The sequence below is a fragment of the Crocodylus siamensis genome, chromosome 4, assembly GCF_052110815.1.
Source record: "Crocodylus siamensis isolate JL-2025a chromosome 4, ASM5211081v1, whole genome shotgun sequence".
Classification (NCBI taxonomy): Eukaryota; Metazoa; Chordata; order Crocodylia; family Crocodylidae; genus Crocodylus; species Crocodylus siamensis.
In genome coordinates, this window is record NC_143398.1 from 91903900 (window position 1) to 91927188 (window position 23289).

At 44.9% G+C, this 23289-nt stretch overlaps 1 long non-coding RNA gene across 1 annotated transcript in view; it reads left to right on the top strand.

The window, feature by feature from the left end:
* The first annotated feature begins 21221 nt into the window (after window positions 1-21221).
* Window positions 21222-23289, top strand: part of LOC149866062 (uncharacterized) — a 53627-nt gene continuing 51559 nt past the window's right edge. The window contains exon 1 of the long non-coding RNA XR_016441574.1: window positions 21222-21301. This is a non-coding gene — a long non-coding RNA (uncharacterized LOC149866062). The remainder of the gene's footprint in view (window positions 21302-23289) is intronic.

Here is a 23289-nt window from a genome sequence, read left to right on the forward strand (position 1 = left end):
CTTCCTTTGGCAGCCTAATTCCACTGCCTCATTATTCTAACAGTGAAGAAGTTTTAATCGATATCCAATCTAAATGTACTTTGCTACAACCTCAAGCCATTAGTCCACGTCCTCCTCTCTGCAGCAAAACAAAAGAGGTGCTTTCCCTCTTTATGGTACCCTCTTCAAGTATTTAAAAACTGCTATCATGTCCCCTCTTAAACGCCTTTTCCACAATCTGAACATGTCTAGCTCCTTCAACTTCTCCTCATATGATTTGCTTTCCAAGCCCTTTATCATCTTCATTTCCCATCTCTGGACCCTCTCTAACTTCTCAACATCCTTTTTAAAACGTGGAGTCCAGGACTGTACAGAGTACTCCAGACGAGGCCTAACTAGTGTCAAGTAGAGAGGCACTATTACTCTCCTCTATGGATTCAAAACATGGGTGACCTACCATCATCAAGAGCCTGGAGATGCATCATCAGTGATGCCTCTGGAAAATCTTTCACATCATATGGGAAGATAGCCACACAAACACCAACGTCCTTGCTGAAGCCAGTGTTACCAGCACTGAGTCAGTGATCCTCAAATTCCAACTTCACTGGATCAGACGTTGTGTGGGGATGCCCAAATCTTGACTCCCAAAAACAAATGCTGTACTTCCAGCTTCATAACGTCCTAAAACCTCGTGGTGGCCAGATGGACCACTATAAGGACATATTGATAGTATACCTGAAGAAAGTGGATGCTGACATTAAGAGCTAGGAGGAGCTGTCCATTTCCTGACTCCAGTGACACTGAAACCTCAACCAAATAGCAGCCCATTTTGAGGTAAAGTGTCTTGTCCTCAAAGCATAAAAGAGATAACAGAGAAAGGAACAGGAAGGAAATCCTAGCCTACAGCCTACCCTCCCCTGCAGAAAGATCTGTACCTTCTGTAGACAGGCCTGTGCCTCAGGGATTCAACTCTTAAGTCACTTCAAGGCCTATCAATAAGCCATGGTAGAGATCATGCTAAAATCAAGGGATTGATCATGCTAAAATCAAGTAGGTTCCCATTGGTATGTTTGCCCAGTATGGGCCATGTGCTTTATAGTCATGCTCAGTGCTGACTGCATTTAATCAGCTTCATAGTCAGTTTCCATTACTAAGCATATGCTGCTTTTGACAGCAGTTTAATGATAGACAATGTATTTAATGAAGTTTGTTGTGTGCAAATATAAGATGAGGGGCTTTTTCCCCCATGCTGATTGGAGAGAAAACCTCATCTTGTATTTGAGAAAATATGGGCACAGACAGAAGCGACAACTTTTACCTAATCTGGCCACAGAAAGCAGTTTATAACTGTGAACAAATACAAGTGCACCCCTGCAGAACCAACAGTGACTTTCTGTTTGGCCTGGAGGATTGCTGTAACTTAGAACACTTCCTCCAAAAGGTTCTGAGTTACAGTAGGGAGCTGCATTTATGTTTGCGCCCTATGGAATTTGTTGCTGGCTATTTGCCTTCTTTTGGCAATGCCTGGATTACAATTTAAGAAAATATTCAGGACGTTCTTTATCTTGGTAACTCCTTGCCCTCCCCACAGCTCCATCATCAGCTCATGCCAGATATTCTACATACCAGTATCTGGGGTTACACCAAGTACTCCATGAAGTCATAGATGAGTTTGTCTACTCAGCAGTATCCCAAAGAAGCATGTGTGCTCTTGCTGGAAATTGGGTTCTTGACAAACGATGTAAGCAATAATATTCCAGGGTACCCTCTGCACACTCTTGATTATTTTGACTTCATAGTTTCTAGTTTCTAGGGTCGGAAGGGACCTGAGTAGATCATCTAGTCCGACCCCCTGCCATGGCAGGAAAGAATACTGGGGCCAAACAACCCCAGCAAGATGTGCATCTAACCTCCTCTTAAAACCCCCCAGGATAGGGGCCAGCACCACTTCTCTTGGAAGTTGGTTCCAGATCCTAGCCCCCCTGACTGTGAAGTAGCGCTTCCTGATATCTAGCCTAAACCTGCCCTCTGCCAGCTTGTGACCATTATTCCTGGTCACTCCTGGCAGTGCTCAGGGGAACAGTGACTCCCCCAATGCCTGCTGATCCCCCCTGACTAGTTTATAACAGGACACTAGTTCCCCCCTCAGCCTTCTCTTTTGGAGGCTGAACAGGTTTGGGTCCTGTAGCGTCTCCTCATAGGGCCTGCTCTGCTGTCCCCTGATCATGCAAGTGGGCCTCCTCTGGACCCTCTCCATGCTGTCCACATCCCTCGAAGTGTGGCGCCCAAAACTGGACGCAGTACTCCAGCTCTGGCCTGACCAGTGCCACATAGAGGGGGAGGATCACCTCTTTGGACCTGCTCGAGATGCATCTGTGGATGCATGACAAGGTGCAGTTGGCCTTCCTAACTGCCTCCCCACACTGCCGGCCCATGTTCATCTTGGAGTCAATGATGACCCCCAGATCCCTTTCTGCCTCCGTGCTGACAAGAGGGGAGTTCCCCAACCTGTAGGTATGGTGCTGGTTGTTCTTCCCCAGGTGCATCACCTTGCACTTGTCTGTGTTGAATCCCATCCCATTCTCATCCGCCCACCCTTGTAGCCTGTCTAGGTCTGATTGTAGCCTGTTGCTTCCTTCTAGCATGCCCACATCCCCACATATCTTAGTGTCATCAGCAAATTTGAACAGGGTGCTTTTTACCCCCTCATCCAAATCACTGATGAAGATGTTGAACGGTGCGGGCCCGAGGACCGAGCCCTGCAGAACCCCACTGCCCACGTCCTTCCAGGTTGACAAGGACCCATCCACTGCCACCCTCTGGGTGTGGCTCTCCAGCCAGTTGGCAACCCAATTGACTGTGTGGGCATCGACACCACACTCCCCCAGTTTCTTAATGAGAACGGGGTGAGAGACAGTGTCGAAGGCCTTCCGGAAGTCCAGGAAGACTATGTCCGCTGCTACCCCTGCATCTAATGATCTGGTAATCTGATCGTAGAAGGCCACCAGGTTGGTCTGACAGGACCTGCCACTGATGAACCTGTGTTGGCTGCCCCTAAGCATGCAGTCCCCTGCTGACCCCTCATGGATGTGTGCCAGCATTATTTTCTCAAACAGCTTACCTAGGATTGAGGTAAGACTAACTGGCTTATAGTTTCCTGGGTCTTCCTTCCTTCCCTTTCTGAAGATGGGAACCACATTGGCCCTCTTCCAGTCCTCTGGCACCACCCCAGAACAACACGAGTGCTCATAAAGCCATGCCAGGGGTCCTGCAATGACCTCAGCCAATTCCTTTAGAACTCTAGGGTGGAGATCGTCCGGGCCACCTGACTTGAATACATCCAGCCCCTCCAGAAGCTCCCTAACTAAATCCTCGCTAACCTGTGGCCCAGGTGTGCCTCCCCCAGGGCCCGAGGGGGGCCCAGCAGGGAGGTGGCTGTTCTGGTCCCTACTTAGGAAGACAGAGGCAAAGAAATCATTAAACATGTTAGCTTTGTCTTCTGGTGTGACGACCAAATTTCCCACTGCGTCCTGCTAGGGCCCTACGTTACCCAGGACCTTCTTTTTGCCCCCTATGCATTTAAAAAAGGACTTCTTATTGTCTTTAATCTGAGAAGCCAGTCCTAATTCCATCTCTGCCTTGGCCTTCCTAAATGCCCCCCTACATCCCCGAGCAACTGCAGTATAGTCATCCCTGGTGATGACCCCTTCTTTCTATTGGGTATACGCCTCCTTTTTAGCAAGGCGACATTCCTGGATGTTTTGGTGAGCCATGGAGGCTTGTGTGCTCTCCTGCTCCCTTTGATCCTCATTGGGATTACCTTCCTTTGGGCTTGGAGGATCACCTCCTTAAGGAGCGACCACTCTCCTTGGACATCTGGCTCCCCTCCCCTCTAGGACCTCAGCGCATCCCCAACTGTCCTCCTTAGCTCATTGAAGTTTGCCCTCCTGAAGTCTAGGGCTGCTGCCTTACTGCATGCCTTTGCCGCCTTGCTCTGGATGGTGAATTCCAGCAGGCGATGATCGCTGTCGCCCAGGTGGTCGAGCACCCGCAGCACCCTCACCAGGTCATTACCCATGGCCAGCACTAGGTCCAACAAGGCGTCCCCCCTGGTGGGGCTGTGCACCTCCTGGGTTAGATGGAGGTCCTGCACTCTAAGAACCTACATGAGCGTTCAGACCTGGCTGACTGCTCGTCCCAGCAGATGTCTGGGAAGTTCAGGTCCCCCATGACTACCACATCCTTAGCCTTCACTACCTCTGTGAGCTGACCTAAGAATTCCTGGTCAAGCTCTTCTCCCTGGTTGGGAGATCTGTAGTAGACCCCCACCGTTAAGTCTCTCTCCCCTCAACTGCCTTGTACTCTAAGCCAAAGCACCTCAGAGTGCCCTTCCTCTGACTCCTTGCTAATTGACGAGGATGTGTATTCCTCCTTGATATAGAGTGCCACGGCCCCTCCTCTCCTTCCTATCCTGTCCCTCCTGTACAACCTATAGCCCTTGACATTCACTGCCCAGTCATGCGTAGAGTCCACTCTCCGTGATCCCCACTATGTCCAGGCTAGTGTCAGCCATCAGGAGGGTGAGTTCCTCCTGCTTGTTTCCCATGCTACGAGCATTTGTGTAGAGGCATTTGAGGCCTCCTGTGGATGTGTATACTGTCCCCCTAGTCCCAGCATTGTCCTGGCTCCCATTGCTTACCTTTTTGCTCGTCTTCTGAGTTAAAGGACCAAAGCTAAAAATAAGGTAAAATAGGACTGTCCAATTTGGCAAAACCAGTGGCATAACTGGAGGTGAAGGTGATAGCATCAATCACTCTGGGCACTGACTTGGTGGGGGAGTGGGGGCAAAAAAGGGGGCTCTTGCAGAAACCACACATTCACAATTGCTAACTAGATGTTGTCATTTCCCACTTTGCCCGAGGTGCCCAGCCACATCTGTACACTACCATCTGGAAAAGAAGTTAATTTCAAATGAACAAAGGCCCAACAACCAGATAAGCCTGTGCCAAGTTGCCTTGTATTACAAAGAAATATACTTTGAGGTTAAACAATTGCATGTGCACTTTGAAAAGCACTTTTTTACTAATTGATGTTGCAGTTCCTCTTTGGTTCTTTTCATATGCAATTCACCAACCTCTCTTACCCCTCCCTTTCAGTTTGATAACTGCTACTTGAAATGTCATTTTTCTAGAGAATAACCAGGTCAGCCCATTGATTTCTTAAGAATAAGAGGATTATAAACTGACCTCTAGACATAATGGCTGGATTTCCCTCTGTTGAGAAATAAAATTTTCACCTGATATAAAAGCTCTTCAACTGCATATTATACTTAAGCCTCAGACTACCTCCTACCCCTCCTTGACTCTAGAGATTCCTCCTGAAGTCTACTGTTAATCTATCATTAAAACCAACTTTTTTCCAACAAGAACAGAAAACACCTTAACATTCTGTAACATTGTATTTGTATGCTTCAGCCACAGTGTATTTCAAATTACACTCCTTCCCAACTTATAGTTCATCTTGCACTGTTGATTATAAGGGTTGCTTGACTTATAAAAAAAAAAAAAAAAAAAAAAAAGAAGCCAACAAACTGCATTTAGTAGTTTATAGTAACATAAAATGAATCGAGTACAATTCAAGGATATACCTTCGTACTAGTGTGATCTGTATTTTACTATTTCACAATTTTATCCACACTTTATTTGTTTTGTTCTTTAAATGGCTTCTAAAGTGCTTCTTCAGAAAGCTTAAGACAGACATTTTCCTTATGTAATTTATCTAAATTTACCTAGAATGGAGTCTTGATATTTTGCATAATCTACAGAACCTGAACCTGTTCAGCCTCCACAAGAGAAGGCTGAGGGGGGATCTTGTGGTCTGTTACAAACTAGTCAGAGGGGACCAGCAGGCACTGGGGGAGTCCCTGTTCCCCTGAGCACTACCAGGAGTGACCAGGAATAACGGTCACAAGCTGGCAGAGGGTAGATTTAGGCTAGATATCAGGAGGCACTACTTCATGGTCAGGGCGGCTAGGATCTGGAACCAACTTCCAAGAGAAGTGGTGCTGGCTCCTAACCTGGGGGTCTTTAAGAGGAGGCTAAATGAACACCTTGCTGGCGTCGTTTGGCCCCAGTAATCTTTCCTGTCATGGCAGGGGGTTGGACTAGGTGATCTACTCAGGTCCCTTCCGACCCTAGAAACTATGACTTGGACATTGTGAACAAGAATAAATTTGAAAGGATACCAAATGGTTGAAGACTTTCATGAGCCAGGCTTCACAGGAATTCTATTTTCTTCTTTGACCATGGTCTCTACTCTGATCAAGATCCATTTGCTATTTCAATTCAGGGAGCAAAATTTTCTAGCCAGTCCACGTATTTTTCCTTATATTGGTAACAAGAAACTACTCTAACATATTTCTTATTTTCTCTATTGAGCTTGGCTCCAACAACTTGATGTGTTCACTCTTTGTTTAGGGTTAAAGGGGCTTTGTTTCAGAGGAAAGCCATTTCCAGGACAACGTGTATAAAGGAATCTTCATTTTATCTGCTGCACTCTCCAAAACCCTGATAAAAGCTATCATTTCTGGATCAAGAGTCCTAAATTTTTGTGTTTATATCAGTGTTTCATTTATCCAAATCTTTATCCTTTTCATAGATTTCATAGACATTAGGGCTGGAAGGGACCTCGGGAGATCATCAAGTCCAGCCCCCTGCCCAAAGGGCAGGAAGTCAGCTGGGGTCATAGGATCCCAGCAAGATAAGCATCCAATTTACTCCTGAAGGTGTTCAATGTAGGCGCTTGAACCACCTCTGCTGGCAGACTGTTCCAGACCTTGGGGGCTCGGACAGTAAAGAAATTCTTTCTTATGTCCAGCCTGAAACGGTCTTGCAGGAGTTTGTGACCGTTCGACCTCGTCATCCCTTGGGGCGCTCTGGTGAACAGACGTTCCCCCAGATCCTGGTGGTCACCCCTGATAAACTTATAGGTGGCCACCAGATCACCCCTGAGCCTGCGCTTTTCCAGGCTAAAGAGTCCCATGGCTCTCAGCCTGTCATCGTAAGATCTGTTTTCCTGACCTCTGATCATGCACGTGGCTCTCCTCTGGACTCTCTCAAGCTTCTCCACATCCTTTTTGAATTGTGGAGCCCAAAACTGGACGCAGTACTCCAGCTGCGGCCTCACCAAGGCCGAGTACAAGGGGAGAATGACGTCCCGGGATTTGCTCGAGAAGCATCTATGGATGCACGCCAGCATTTTGGTCGCTTTACTAGCCGCAGCATCGCATTGGAGGATCGTGTTCATCTTGTGGTCAATGATGACCCCCAAGTCTCTTTCTTCTGTAGTGCTAACCAACATAGCACTGCCGAACCTATAAGGGTGCTGCAGGTTTTTCCTCCCAAGGTGGAGAACCTTGCGTTTTTTGGTGTTAAACACCATCAGGTTCTCATCTGCCCATTTGCTGAGCTTGTCCAGGTCAGCCTGGATCACCCGCCTATCTTCTGGCATGGATGCTTTGCCCCAAAGTTTGGTGTCATTGGCGAACTTGGCCAGTCCACTCCTGACTCCAATGTCACATCGTTAATGAAGATGTTGAACAGGATGGGTCCCAGGACAGAGCCTTGAGGGACCCCACTGGTTACAGGGCACCACGATGAGTGACTGCCATCAATCACAACCCTCTGGGTCCGACCACGAAGCCAATTTCCCAGCCAGCGGATAGTGGTGGAGCCAAGGCCACAACTGGGCAGTTTGGCCAAGAGGTGATCATGGGATACCAGATCAAAAGCTTTTTTGAAGTCAAGATATATGACATCAATCTCTTCTCCCCTGACCAGGTGATAGGTCACCTGGTCATAGAAGGAAATGAGATTGGTCAAACAAGACCTACCCGCAACAAACCCGTGCTGGCTGTCCCTTAGAATGTTAGCCTGGGCCAGTCCCTCAAGGATGGCCTCCTTAATAAACTTTTCTAAGATCTTCCCCAGGATAGAAGTCAGGCTAATGGGCCTGTAGTTAGCCGCATCCACTCTCCTCCCTTTCTTGAAGATCGGCACCACATTGGCCTTCTTCCAGTCTTCGGGCACTACACCAGAGCGCCAGGAGTTTTCAAAGATCCATGCCAGGGGCTGGGCTATGACGCTCGCCAGCTCCTTGAGTACCCTGGGGTGCAGGTTGTCAGAGCCAGCTGACTTGAAGGTATCCAGCTTCTCAAGGTGTTCCTTCACGAGGTCAGCATTGATGGAGGGTAGGGGATTCCCCTCACCCAGATTTCCCTGTCCCATAGCAGGCATGGGCGTCCCATGGGACTGATGAAAGACTGACGCAAAGTACCTATTTAATAGGTTGGCTTTTTCCTGGGCGTCAGTTGTCAGTTGCCCCGTCTGGTTTAGCAGGGGTCCAACATTGCCCTTGCTTTTCCTCTGGCTCCCCACATACCTGAAAAAGAACTTTTTGTTGTCCTTGATGCCTGAAGCTAGTTTTAATGTTTTTTACATTCACTTTTACATGGTTCCATATCTGAACAGCTGCTTTTGCCAATTACGTGCTTATATTATCAATATTTTTATTTAAATTATCATGGCCAGCAATACTTCTAGAAAAGAGTAAAGCTTGAATGGCCTGAATGTCCATCATCCCCAGCTGTTTCAATACTTTCACTGATGGTGACAGTGGAATGAGTGTCAGTCTGAGTACATACAAAGCTGGAGAATTTCTTTACAGGGAATTTTTCTTTCTAGTATTCCTTACGAATACTAGATTGCACGTGCACCTCCTGAGATTAGCAATGCACCCCCTGAAAGAAGTACTGCTGACACTGCCAGAGGCTGCCGCTTACCGCACCACCCCCCACACTCCTTTTGGAGGCACACGTTGTTCATGCTACATTGCTTCATCTGTATCACTCCCATGGCACCAAGTCTTCCACCTTGGTCTTTTTATTCCTTTACATTTATTTGTTTTGAAGTGTGTGGGGGGTACCTGTGGTTATTTCTTGTCATTTTGTTGGAGAACCATAAATGAGAGAGGATAGTGCTGGAAAAAACTGTCACATCATCCCCACAACCTGAAGGCTTTGAACTCCATATAAGAAAAAAGCACTGATTTAACTTAGTGAACTCAATGCCTTATCCAAGCTGAATTAAGCTAAATTTAAAACTGAACTAATTGTCTACACACTCTTGTGTCAGTTTAACTCAATTTGTTTTAAAACAATTCAAGACTATGCAACTACTGTGTACAATGAAGACCTTAGCCAACATGGGGAAAATTAGATATGACAAAAGCACTATATGTGACACTTTAACATGAGAAAAATGGTGTAACATGAGAAACTACACAATAAAGGCTGTTATGTTAATAAGAGGTAGCCACACTGTTGACACCTTTTTAACACAACCCACTTTGCCAGTGTAAATAAAAAGTAAGAGACCAATGACATTGGGAGAGCAGAACATAGAAAACAGGGTGGTATGGTGATGGCATTTAATGCGTCCTAGCCTTACTGGTGCTTATTTCGTTCCAGCTGCTGCCTAAAAAGGAAAAGGAAAAAGTGAAACAGCAGCAACAGCGTCAACGCTAACACTGAAAAAGGAATCTGGCATCAGGGATTAAAATTGCCTAAACCCCATTGCTACGGATTAGCAATCCCTCCTACTACTAGCCCATAAATACTTGAAAGAATGGATGTTTTCAACATGGTATTATAAATAGACCATGTTTTCTTCACTTGAGCTCAATATATTTATAGATTATTAGACAAACAGGATCATTCTACCAAAGAAAAAGCCACTGGGACACATTTTAAAGGAAAATAACACTGACAAAATATATGAAGACAGATGGTCAGAATCACTATTGGTTATTTTCCAGAACTGTATTTTAACTACATAGTTACTTTAAACTCCTTTTATTGATCTATTTCACATTTACAAACCATTTTAAGGAGACTGAAGTGTTCCCAAGTTAGATAATGGAGTAAACAGCATTTTTACCTGCATCTCATTGCTTCTGATACTGCCTGCATCAATAGAGACCTACTGTCATTGCAATCTAATGGCTCTTTGCTGGCTTATGTGGAAGTACTGCCTCTGACTTCACTCATTAAAATCCCTCTGTAGCTTGCTCTGGTTCCCCTCCATAGTGATTGGTACAATTTATTATGGCTGTACATTTTAGAAGGTGAACAGAGATAGTGTGTTCTGATTCTGTGTGGTCTTGGTTGGTTTGGAAGGAGCTGGAAAACAATTGATATAAATATTGTGTTGGACATGGGGTGAGGAAGAAAAATGTACATTGTCCCCCGTGTCAAAAAAACAGGTAGGTGTCACCTTGATATTCCTGTTGGGTCAATTTGACCAAATTGCTTTAACCAGTGTGACGCAACTTGCATTCTACATCAAACAGCACTGGAGTGTGTGCAGTAAACTTTCATGTCAGTCTTCACATGCCTGCAGGTTTGATAACATTATTTCAAATTGAGGGGGAGTTATAGATTCAGTGTCAGAAGAGACCTCAGTGGGCCTTCTAGTCCAAACCCATGTCCCTGGCAGGCAAGAAAAGAGTCACCAACCCTGAGGTCATGTTATCCCAGCCAGGTGCCTGTCCAGTCTCTTCTTGAAGACCCCCAAGGATGGGGCAAGCACCACCTCCCTTGAGAGCCCTTTCCAGATTCTGGCAACCCTGACCATGAAGAACTTTTTCCTAATGCCCAGCCTAAACCTTCTTTCTAGTAGCTTATGGCCATTGTCCCTTGTCATTCCAGAGGGTGCCCTGGTGAACAGATCATTGCCTCCTTCATGTTGGTCTCCCCTTATGAATTTGTATGCTGCCACAAGGTCCCCTCTCAGCCTTCTCTTGGGGAGGCTGAAGAGGTTAAGGTTCCTTAGACTTTCCTCATAGGGGCTTCCCTGCAGGCCTAGAATCAAGCGAGTGACTCTTATTTGGACCTTCTCCAGGTTGTCTGCTTCCCACTTGAACTGTGGTGTCCAGAACTGGACACAATACTTCAGCTGCAGCCTGACCAGTGCCGTATACGGGGGGAGAATCACTTCCCTGGACCTGTTTGTAAAGTACCTACAGATGCACGACAAGGTGGGATTGGCTCTGCCAACTGCTTCATCACATTGGGAACTGATGGTCATAGAGAATGAAGAAGTTAAACTGAGGATATAGAGGCTATATGGAGAATGGGGGTGATCAACAATTGTAACAGGCTACTCAGAAAGAATTGGTAGAATTTCCATCTTTGGAAATTTAAAAGCAAGTTAGGATAAAACTTGACTGGGATGGTTTCATCAGGGACAATTTGTCTTGAGAAGGCAGTTGCACTAAAGCACCTCCTGAGGTCCCTATCAGCTCTTCTTCTCGATTATTTGGACAATCCCTGTGCATAAATGTGTCAAAAACATTTGGCACTGTAGATGTACAATATGACAACCTTCCTATGCCCCAGGTTTTATTTAAACATTTCACACAACTCACCGTATAACTGAAAAGTCGGGGGCGGGGGGGAAGTAAACCAGAGCCACATATTTAATTTGCCCATCTCATCTGAAAAACACAGTACATAAAATTCAAATAAGTGAAGGGAAAAAAAAAAAAAAAAAGAATCCACAGGTCCCTTCCCATGACCCCCCTAGGTCACAGTAAGCTGCTTTCTGTTTGCGGTATTTCTGGTAGTTCTTTAAATTTTGGTAACATGTTATGTAGCTTATTGGCAGTTATTTTGGGGTATATCAACAGAACAGTGAGCCTGTGCATGTCTCCATTTTCTCTGCAACAAACATTTCTGACTATAGATACTGATAACCATTTAACATATTATTTCACTTTTCTTTCTACATTTATTTTGTGGAAGTAGCAAATAGGACCTACGGAGCAATGTATACTCTACCATAGAAATAATGATCTTTATTCCGCCCTATAAGGCCAAATCTGAAAGCAAGGCCAGATGGGTGTTAATAACATGATCCCACTCCTTTGAAATTTCAAACAAGTACAAAAGTATCTCAATACACATCTCAAAGACATGCCAATATTGATCCTTAATTTTTTCTCGTCAACATACATTGGGACAGAGGTTTTTTTCTTTATACATGATCTTAGCAGAAATATAATTCTAACACTGTTTCATTAGATTTGAACTGTTTCGGGTTTAACCATTCCTAAGGTCAGGAACAGTAATAAAAAAATTATGAAGACCTGTAAAGAATGAAATACCAAGTGGGAAGCTAAGGACTTGGACAGGTCTTTGGGTGGCAGTTCTGTATTGCAAATACTAGCCAATACTTTGATGTCTGCAGTCAGGGGTCTTCAACAAAAAAAATGCAGTAATTATTGCTCTTTATTCTGAGCAACTGAAAAAGAATTTTAAAACTTTTTACTTATTTTTAATAAATGACTGGTACATCAAAAAGAGATACCTTTGCAGATACTGCACCACAAAGATTTTTAAAGGGTTTTTTTTGGCTGTGATTAAGTAAAGGGGAAAAAAACCCTACAGGCTGAGGTGGTTGAAATACTTGTGGAATTTATTAACTTCACCGTAAATGCTAGGACCAAATGAGCTTCTTTAATTTCCACAATGAAATTGTTTTTGTAAAGTTAAAAAAAATACTGTAATGAGGCCAAAACGGTGTGCTTTCAGAGCCTCCCATGGTGAAACAAATGAGATTTTAGCTTCTCTAATTGGGCATACTGCAAGCTGGGCTCAATACTGTCCTCGGCACAGGATGTTTGTTATCCCTAACAAAAAGAGGTCTACAGCTGTCAGCATAATACTATACAGCTTTTCAGAAGCCAAGCCATCAGGAAGAAGACTGCTGCTGTCTGACTGGGACCACCCAAAGGGAGAGATCAAGTAGAGAACAGCTCTACTCTTGCCTGATTAAGAAGTTATTGGTAAAGTAATTTGTTTACAGCTATCAAAGAGAAGCTTTTGAAGCAACTGTTGAGAATTCCCAGAATCCTCTAAAAGAATTTTATTTGATTAAGTAATGAATATGGATATTTTCTTTTCTTTTTTTTCCCTTCCCTGTGAATTAAATCTCATTACCTGTCAACACCAGCCTTTGGAGTCTTACTGTTCCTGATGAAAATAGAAGTGAGACGCCCTGTATGTTGTCTGCCTTGCCAAGTTGCTTTTTTGCCGCCATGTACAACACAATGTAAATCTTTCAAAGGTTTAGAACCATTCTGATAAAATATTTTCATTTGCCCCCAGTATTTTTTCAATGTAAAGGAAGACAAGAGATACATAATTCTGGTGCTGAAAAAAAATATATTTTAGAAGATAGCCAATGACTTTATACTTTAAAGTTAATCATGATTTGTTGTTTGATATAAAATGGAGTAAACCTAGATATAAAGTAATACTAATACTGAGTAATAAGAATGTCATTACACTGTATTCCTGAAGTTAAACATTTATTACAGGACATTTCACTGATTGATTAAACTAAGAACAAGCCTATCTTATGAAGGCAGGCCTATTGATAATCTTAGCTCTTTGCTCTAAACCTAAACTACCAGCATAAGAAAAAAATTAGCGTTCCCAGGATTTTTTCTTGAAACTAAGAAAAATAAAACAAGTTGGTAGCATGATTAGCTAACCAGTACCAAACCATTTTAATGTTAAAATGAACAATTTTCAATGTAAGATTTATTAGCCAAAGCAACTTTTTAGAATGATTACTCACTGAGTCACTTGCACACAGACATTCCTCCAATTCTCATATACCCTCATATATATGTTATTCATCTTTGCGATGCTTTTCTGCCTTGTTTTTACTCCCCCAACCAGTCAATTGTTCAGTGCCATAAAAGATTAGACATATTTACACTTGAAAGAAAGGGTTTTTGGAAAGACAATAGTTGCCATATGTAATTCAACTTCTTCTTCTTTGTTATTTCAGAAAACATAATAAGTGAGTAGAGAAATACTACCCCCATGGAGAACAAAGGAAAAAATTATGACTACTAGTATTTAAAAGGGGATTCAAAGGTCATTAGAAGAAAAATGGTAATACAAAAAAAAGGAATGGGTAAAAAAAAACCTAAAGAATTACCTAAAGTAATTTACTTGATGTAAAGTAAAAACCTAGATCACTAAGGATATGTCTATTTTACTTTTGCAGGACTCCTGAGAGCATCACAAGAAGTATGTCCTACCAACCTCCTCCTGTGCTGCACAGAACAAGCCCTGAAATCAGACACGAAAGTACCTTGAGTGCAGCAACATCTCCCTCTCCCTTTCCTCTCCTCCCCAACTGCTGCTCTCAAACATACCAGAAACAGAGATCTCAAGAAAAGAATAATTTTAGAGCAGCTTCACTGCTTCATTTCTGGATTTGGCATGTGCAAAGCATGACCATGTGGGCATGAAGCCTTTTCTCAGCAGCATTCTTGAGTGCCACAAAAGAAATATAGATATCTCCTCAGCCAACAGGAGTTTTCTCCTGAACATCAATGGAGCAAGGATTTTTACATTTGTTTAGGGTAGGATTTTTGGTGGAGTTTGATTTATACTTTTTTGGTTTGGGTTTGGTTCTATTTCCCCCCACCCCAAAAGGCAACAAAACTACAGAGAAGGACAATCCAGATAGCACTGAAGCTCTCTAAATGTCGATGCCGAAAACATTATGGATTAGTTAAGAGACATATTTTGATTGACTGATGAAAGAACAGGTCACAGATTATGCCCCTTTCAGATGAACTTCTGCCCAGGGATCGCCCCCCGCAAGGCCTTATTTGGTGTCCTGCCTTCAGGATTCCCTAGCTTGAGACTCTGACTCCTCTTTGTACCTGGTTTCCCCAGTGATCCACAGAACCCCCACCTCAGAGCACTGGTGCCTCCTGAGTCTGGGGGGGGCACAATTTTTGGGTGGGCCCAAAGGCCCATATCGACTCCTATACTTCTGTGCCACAGCTTAGTGCCTCCTCCCTCTCCCCCCAAACACACTGCCGGCCTGCATGGCAAAAAAACTGCCCCATCCTGAGCAGTGCTGAGCTGGGGGCTAATCTCGGGGAGGAGGGGGTTACAGGCCAGAGTGCTGAAGTCCCAAACATCACAGCACACTGTTCTGCTCCAAGCAGTTTTTATCATACTACTGCAGTTCCCCCTGTCCTTACTCAGACTCCACCCTATCCTCCTGGGGACTACTCTTTTTCTCTCTGTTCTGATTATCAGCACAGTGGTTTTTTCTGAGAGTGCAAGATCCCTGGGTCAAAAAAAAAAATAAAAATCCCACCTTTAAAAAAAGGGGGCACAGCACCTGCAGTAGAAGCATGCACTGCCAGAAATGGAGCCTGGTTGGCCAGATCCATGCTCTGACTGCTGGCCAGGCTCTGAGTGGCCAGCTCGGCATCACTGCTTCCCCAGGCCCCAGGTAAGGCTTCTGGGGCCAGCACAGCACTGCTTCCCCAAGCCCCAGATAAGGCAGCTGGCCCCAGCCTCTCCTACCCTTCCTGGGTCATTTTGCCACATGCTGGACCATGCATGCAGGAGTGTGCCCTAGGACAAAAAGCAATGGCATAAATATGTGCCACTACTATTTGTCCCACACTCTTCGGGACATGCCCCTTGAGTCTATTCTTTACTCTCCAGGCCTTTCAGAGCATTTCTCTTTCTCTTCAGGCACAGTTAGCTATACTCACAACAAAAACTCTTACAGACGTATAATGCATTTAAGCGTGACTAAATTTATATGCATTAAGCTAATGCTCATTATGTGATTTTTGGCAGGTGTCTACATGTTCAGGGACCTGACACTAAGCTTAGTGCCAAGTCCCTGCAACCCTACCATCTGCCCCTAGTGGCTGGGTGGATCCAGCACTAAAGTTAGTGCTGGATTGCATCTACATGCGTATCAATGTGCTTTAACTAATCGCACCTAAATTTGATACCTACATTTGCAGGTATCAAATTCAGGCATGATTAGCCTAATTTTACCATTTTTAATGTGCATTAAGGGCATGCACATGTAGATGTGCACCCATATTGTGTATTAAATTAGGCTAATGGGCATTAACACATCTTGTGTAGATGCGCCCACAGGGAATAACACTTGTGCAGTAAAATTCAGCATAATGTCATGGGAAACCAGTCAGGAACAGTCTGAGGCCTGCTGCTAGACCCAGTCTGTTACCTTCTCCTGGGGTGAAAAAGGCATCTAAGGATGCAAACAAGCAAATAACCCAATTTAGGTTAGGCAGCTTGTTTTGAGCCACCTAAACCTGAGTAGGTTTCGATTGCATGCAGGCATTCATGTGGGCAACCAGAGGAAAGTTGGGGGCAAGAGAAAGAAAAATGTATAGGAAGGAAAGGTGGAGGCGTGGCACTCTACATTAAGGAGGAAAACTCATCTTCATCAATTAATAAGGAATCAGAGGAAGGGCACTCTGAAGTGCTTTGGGTTAGATTACAAGGCAGTCGAGGGGAAAGAGACTTAACGGTGGGGGTCTACTACAGACCTCCCAACCAAGGGGAAGAGCTCGACCAGGAATTCTTAGGTCAGTTCACGGAGGTAGTGAAGTCTAAGGATGTGGTAGTCATGGGGGACCTGAACTTCCCGGACATCTGCTGGGAAGAGCAGTCAGCCAGGTGTGACCGCTCACGTGGGTTCTTAGCCAGAATGTAGGGCTTCCATCTAACCCAGGAGGTGCACAGCCCCACCAGGGGAGATGTCTGGTGTTGGCCATGGGAGATGACCTGGTGAGGGGGCTGCGGGTGCTCAACCACCTGGGCGACAGTAATAATCACCTGCTGGAATTCACCACCCAGCACAAGGCGACAAAGGCCTGCAGCAAGGCAGCAGCCCTAGATTTCAGGAGGGCAAATTTCAATGAGCTAAGGAGAATAGTCAGGGAAGCACTGAGGTCCCAGAGGGGAGGGGAGCCAGGTGTCCAAGGAGAGTGGTCGGTCCTCAAGGAGACGATCCTCCAAGCTCAAAGGGAGGTAATCCCAACGAGGATCAAAGGGAGCAGGAGGGCACACAAGCCCCCATGGCTCACCAAAAACATCCAGGAATGCTTCCTAGCTAAAAGGGAGGCGTACACCCAATGGAAAGGAGGGGACATCACCAGAGATGACTATACTGCAGTTGCTCAGGGATGTAGGGGGGCAGTCAGGAAGGCCAAGGCAGAGATGCAACTGGGACTAGCTTCCCAGATTAAGGACAACAAGAAGTCCTTCTTAAAATACATAGGGGGTATAAAGAAGTTAGGAAATTTGGTCGTCACACCAGATGACAAAGCCAACATGTTTAACGATTTCTTTGCCTCCATCTTCCTAAGCAGGGACCGGAACATCCAGCCCCCTGCTAGGCCCCCTTCAGGCCCCAGGGGAGGCACACCTAAGCCAACGGTTAGTAAGGAACTAGTTAGGGAGCTTCTGGAGGGACTGGACGTATTCAAGTCAGCCGGTTCAGACAATCTCCACCCTAGAGTACTAAAGGAATTGGCTGAGGTCATTGCAGGACCCCTGGCACAGCTTTACGAGCACTCACGGTGCTCTGGTGTGGTGCCAGAGGACTGGAAAAGGGCCCATGTGGTTCCCATCTTCAAAAGGGGGAAGAAGGAGACCTGGGAAACTATAGGCCAGTTAAGTCTTACTTCGATCCTAGGCAAGCTGTTCAAGAAAATTATGCTGGCACATATGCACGAGGGGCCAGCAGGGGATTTCATGCTTAGGGGCAACCAACACGGGTTCATCAGTGGCAGGTCCTGTCAACCTGGTGGCCTTCTATGATCAGATCATCAAATCATTAGATGCAGGGGTAGCAGTGGACATAGTCTTCCTGGAATTTCAGAAGGCCTTCAACACTGTCTCTCACCCTGGTCTCATTAAGAAACTGGGGGACTGTGGTGTCGACACCCACACAGTCAACTGGGTCACCAACTGGCTAGAGGGCCACACCCAGAGACGGGGGAGATGCACCCAGAGAGTGGTGGTGGATGGGTCCTTCTCAACCTGGAAGGACGTGGGCAGTGGTGTTCTGCAGGGCTCGGTCCTCAGGCCCGCACTGTTCAACATCTTCATCAGTGACTTGGACGAGGGGGTAAAAAGCACCCTATTCAAATTTGCTGATGACACTAAGATGTGGGCACACTAGAAAGGAGGAATAGGCTACAAATCGGACCTAGACAAGTTACAATCATTGACTCCAAGATGAACATGGGCCAGCAGTGTGGGGATGCAGTCAGGAAGGCCAACTGTACCTTGTTATGCATCCACAGATGCATCTCGAGCAGGTCCAAAGAGGTTATCCTCCCCCACTCTATGCGGCACTGGTCAGGCCGCAGTTAGAGTACTGCATCTAGTTCTGGGCACCGCACTTCAAGAGGGACGTGGACAACATGCAAAGGGTTCAGAGGAGGGCTACTCGTATGATCAGGGGACAACAGGGCAGGCCCTATGAGGACAGGCTACAGGACCTGAACCTGTTCAGCCTCCAAAAGAGAAGGCTGAGGGGGGATCTAGTGGCCTGTTATAAACTAGTCGGGGGGGATCAGCAGGCATTGGGGGAGTCACTGTTCCCCTGAGCACTGCCAGGAGTGACCAGGAATAATGGTCACAAGCTGGCAGAGGGTAGGTTTAGGCTAGATATCAGGAGGCGCTACTTCACAGTCAGGGCGGCTAGGATCTGGAACCAACTTCCAAGAGAAGTGGTTCAGGCTTCTACCCTGGGGGTGTTTAAGAGGAGGCTAGATGAACACCTTGCTGGGGTTGTTTGACCCCAGTATTCTTTCCTGCCATGGCAGGGGGTCAGACTAGATGATCTGCTCAGGTCCCTTCCGACCCTAGAAACTATGAAACTATGAATCAGAGACAGTGATCTGAATCAACGAATGAAAACACTGTCCCTGATTCAGGCCAAATCTGAATCAAATAGGGCCTACTTCACATACTCCAGTTGTACATCCCTAGGACCACATCCACATGAGCGTGAATAATTGTTTCCCTGGGAACAAGAAGCAACAGCACATCTTGTGCCACTGCTATTTGTCCCCAGGGAACACCACTGCCACACCGCCTCTGAACCACAGAAGGTTACCCCAGGTAGGGTACAGGAGGCCGAGGCCAGCACTGGGGTGGCTTCAGCCACCTTATCTAGGGTTCTGGAGGTTCTCTAGGGGCTGCAGCAGTGTCATAGTGCATAAGTAGCAACCCTCCACCCTTGCTGTAAGCATCAATCTTTCCTCCTTGATTCCTCCCTTGCCCCTGCCTTAAAAGCAGAAAGTAAGCCACCATCAAATAATCCTTCTTGGTGTGACCCACGCTTGCTGCAATCTGAAGTGACAGAGATCCACCATTCAATAAATGATAGAATCATAGAATCATAAAAGTAGGGTAGGAAGGGACCTTGTAGATCTTCAAATCTGACCCCCGGCCTGGGTGGGAGAAAAGACTGGACTCAAATGAGTCCAGCCAGGTAGGCATCAAGCCTCTTCTTAAAGATCCCCAGGGTAGGAGCCAGCACCACTTCCCTAGGAAGTTGGTTCCAGCTCCTAGCTGCCCTAACTGTGAAGTAGTTCTTGTGGATGTCTAATCTAAACCTACTCTCCAATAACTTGTGTCCATTGTTCCTTGTCATGCCAGGGGGCGCTAGGGGAAACAGTGTCTCCCCTAAACACTTCTGGTCCCCCCTAGTGAGTTTATAGACAGTCACCATGTCCCCCCTCAGCCTTCTTTTGTGAAGGCTGAACAGGTTTAGGTCCCACAGTCTTTCAATATAGGGTCTGCCCTGTAGTCCCTGGATCATGCGGGTGGCCCTCCTCTGGACCCTTTCAATGTTGTCCACGTCCCTCCTGAAATGGGGCACACAGAACTGGACGCAGTACTCCAGCTGTGGCCTGACCAGCTTCTCATAGAGGGGGAGGATCACCTCCCTGGCTCTACTTGAGATGCACCTGTGGATGCACGACAAGGTCCAGTTAGCCCTGCCAACCGTGACCTCGCATTGTCGGCCCACGTTTATCTTGGAGTCAACAATGACTCCAAGATCCCTTTCTGCCTCCGTGCTCTCAAGAAGGGAGTTTCCCATTCTGTAAGTGTGCTGCTCGTTTCTCCTGTAAGTGTGTTACTCCTGTAACCTATCCAGGTCTTGTTGCAGTCTTTCCCTCCCTACTAGCATGCTCACCTCACCCCAAATTTTGGTATCATCAGTGAATTTAAACAGGTTGCATTTCACCCCATCATCCAAATCGCTGATAAAGAAATTGAACAGCGCAGGCTCCAGGACCGAGCCCTGGGGGACTCCGCTGCCCACTTCCCCCCAGGTCGAATATGACCCGTCCACCACCACCCTCTGAGTACGACCCTTGAGCCAATCTGCAATCCATCTGACTGTGTAGGCATCAATGCCACAGTCGGCTAGTTTTTTAATGAGGATGGGGTGGGAGACAGTGTCAAAGATTTCCTCTTAGTATAATAAAAGTTACTAGGTCTCTAGTTGGTGTTGGTACTTGTTAAAGCTGTTATTTGAATTGCTTATATTTACTTATTACTTACCTGCTGTTAATTAATAAACTGTTGAATTTGTTTAATCTAGTTTTGTGGGGATCTTTAACATAGTCAAAGTATAAACCAGTTGCTGGGTTGGCAGAGTGGTGATTAAATATGCCTAGTCAATTCGTTAGCCAGGGTGGGGATGAAGGGGGCAAGAATCACCCATTTGGAACTAGACTATTGGGCAGCCGTTAATTAGGTGGTGTCTGATTGGACCCTAATTAAATCCGGGTCCAACAGCCCCACAGGTCAGTGGCAGCAGTACTGGCTGGCCCTTGCCCCTTCAGGGTCCTAGCATCCACCTATCTCTCTCAATGTGAACATAACACCAGACCCCTGAAAACTCCTTACAGAACTTAGCCTTTCTGGGATACTTTGGCAGGAGATGAAAATCACCTCCTTTCTCCCTGCCATACAAACCAGCTCCTCCTGTCTTTTCTTTCTGTAGGAAAGACCCTGCAAAGAGTCTCTGCTCACCCAGGCAGCTGTGCTCTTTCCCACCAAGGATGTCTCCGCCACCTCCTAGCCCCTGGTATCCTGTGGTATCTGGGCTGCACCTGGGTTCAGCATGTCTGCTGTCTCGGAGTTCTGCTCCACCAGTCTGCACAGCCCCTATTGCTCTGGCATTCTACTCTCTGGGCTTCCTTTCAGCCCCCTGCCATGCTGTATCTTCCAGCACCTCCCCTGGGAGCCAATCAGCCCCGCCTGGATTCCACATGTTTTCCTGCCATGGCCTGGGTGAAACTTTGCCGGGAACATCAGGCTCCTGGCACTCTGTACCGTCCCTCCTTTCCCGCTGCAGATCCAGTGCAGGTAAGTTTTATTCCCTCTAGTAACAGGCACTACTTCAGGTGCCCTGTTACAATCTCATCTCACAGTTTTCTAGAATGTATCCATTATTGAAGCCCAAAAAATGTATTAACTAATCTACAAGAGTGCTTCATAAACAATTTTTACTTTGTTTATATGGAAAAATAAAAAAGTTAAAGGGTGAAATGTACAACTCTGTTCTCCACTTACCACCATCATGATGGGCAAACATATTGTTACATTGATGGCCACATTTGAGCAAGATTTAACTTGACACAAAGCAAATAAATCTTTCCTTAACCAGTTCCATTTCCTAATAACTCCTCTCTTTGTTTTAGCCTTGTAGATTGCTTCTATTATATATTTTATATAATATGTATTATTTTGGGGTTAAACTGCACTTTGGAATTCACATTATTTTGAAGATAATGTGTCACCTTCATTTAAGTTGCTAGGACTGGCATTTCTTTTTCATTGGCTGGAGCAGTTAATTTACTATCATTAAGTATAATCCACCACCTGCTTCTTTTGTTTCTCTCGGGCTATGTACAGGTCTTAAAAGGGACTTCATTTTTTTTTATTCTGTAGTTTAAATTTGTATGAATGTAATCTTAAATTCTTCAATTCTCTAAGGCATTTTGTGAGTGGAAATGTTGGGAATTTTACAGCACCACATCTGTGCATGCATGTTGTGTTTAATATGAGACAAACCCTCCAGGCCATATTGCAATTGATGCAGCAATGCTGAACTTATTTGAAGCATAGTGAAATGTAAGTGTATTACCTATTTCTCTCAAGTGCTAGCTAAATTATTTGTTCACAGCAAGGCTTTTTATTCCCACCCTTCCCCCCGACAACCGCCCATACTGTATGAAAGTAGAGGCTTTAGTCATGTATGGAGGGGAGTGGGGAAGAGGGCAGGAGGAATCCAGTGTTATGCTAATACTGAATAAATGATTTCTAAAATATTAGCTTTTTAACAATTAAATATTTAACACACACTTATTAAAACATATTAAAAGATATCTGAGTTAAGTCATAATATCATGGAGAAACTTAGTCAAGTGTCCTCTGCTATTTTTGTACCACTTTAAATAATAGGACTATTTCTACTGCTCTCTAGACATTTATAACCCCACCAAATGCTAATTCATTCATATCTCTGAGAGTTAGAACTTGAAGCCAGAAACATGTTCTGTTCAGTCTGTTACTTCATTTTGGGTTAAGAAAATGCAGTTTTGACAGTGGGGCCATCTGCCGTTAACTTTCCTTCTCATCATAATGCCAGTCCAGTCAAAAGCAATTAAATGTGTTTTGCCATTATATGTAGATAATAATGATAAATTACAATTTTAAAGCGAGTCTCAAATTATGCATATGGTACGTATTTCCTCCACAGTTACTGATGTAAAAATATTCCTTCAATTGTGAAATATTTCAGCTATTTTATTAACGTGTTAGTTCTGTAATGAGATATCTACAAGGACATTTCCTAGGCACAGAGCCTGACAGTCATTAGAAATCTATTTATATCTCAGCAAGATGTTTTGCCAAGTGGATAGCAGAGCCATAACATTCTGCTTTCTGTTGTACAAAATATATTAGCACATCTGACTCCATGTTGTTATATTTTAATGTGTCACAAAAAATCAATAAAAGACACAAATAACCCAAATAAAAGAAGTCACAGAAAGAAAATTCTATTTTTTGGACACAACATGGGATCATATAGAAGACTTACAGGCTTAAAGCATATATGGTTATGTGGGCTTAATAGTCACAAAAAATGACAGATTATAAAATCAGAAGTCTTTCTGATTTCTCTCAAACTTCCTTGGATTTTTTTCAGACACTTCCTAAAATTAAGCTAGCACAAATAATCAAACATTCAGAAGTGTTAAATGCTGTTAAATCATTTTTAAAAGAAGCTCATCTTGCAGTGCTACAATGAGAAAAAAAGTGGCTAGCATTAATTTTAAACTTAAAAGTCA